Source organism: Chondrus crispus, genomic scaffold (genome assembly GCF_000350225.1).
Source record: "Chondrus crispus Stackhouse genomic scaffold, scaffold_100, whole genome shotgun sequence".
Classification (NCBI taxonomy): Eukaryota; Rhodophyta; class Florideophyceae; order Gigartinales; family Gigartinaceae; genus Chondrus; species Chondrus crispus.
The window spans coordinates 277,756-278,644 of record NW_005178862.1 but is presented as its reverse complement, the minus strand read 5'-3'; positions in this window follow the sequence as shown (position 1 = coordinate 278,644).

The window sequence follows — 889 nt, the reverse complement described above, 5'->3', positions numbered from 1 at the left end:
GCAGGCGGACGGGCAGGGGGGGAAAGGCATCATAAGGGGATGGGAAGAGGGTAGAAAGGTATGAAGGGGCCGGAGGGGGCGGAGGAGGAGGCGGGAGCTGGACAGGGGGGCTGGGAGAAGGGGCTGGAAACGCAGGAGACAGATCAACGACGGCGGGAGGGACAGCGGCAGCAAAGGTAGGGACGTCAGCAGCCGCGACCGTACTATTCAGAGCAGGAGGCTGAGCGGTAGAACGGGAGGGCACTATGGGTGGAGCGGTACGCAGCGTGGGGGCGGTGGCCTTGGCAGGCGCAACGGCGAGGACTTGAGGGGCCGGAGCCGCTGCGGGGACAGTAAACAGCGGAGGAGCGAGGCGAGCGGCGAGAGCGGAGGGACCTGGTGGATTGGTAGGGGGCGGGCGGGGGGCGATCGCATGGGCGTGGGCCTGTAGCGTGACGGCCAGCGCTTGAAGGACGGGGAGGGAGACGGAGGTAGGAGTACGGCGGTTGAGGAGGCGAAGAGCCTCGCGGCGTAGGCGGCAGACAACTCCGGCTGCAGGGAAAGAGTCGAGGGCGGAAGCAGTAGGAGTGAGGGTTGCAGTGTGGACGGAGAGGTCTTCATAGATGAGACGGAGGTGAGCGAGGACTCGGACGAAGAGAGAGGTGTGAGTTGCGAGGAAGTAAATGTAGGTCCAGCGGCCTACACCAGGGACAATGACGTGGGGAGAAAGAATGGCGCCCGCGAGGTGGGCGCCTCGGCGTAACGCGGACTGGGCAGCCGCAAAGGAAACGAAGGCGGCGAGGTTTCCATCCGGGGCGAGGTCGTATACGGTGACGGCGAGGGGCGGAGCAACGGGCTCGCCGGTGCGGGGGTCAAGACGGATTGGGTTGCCCACGGTGCGGACTAGGGA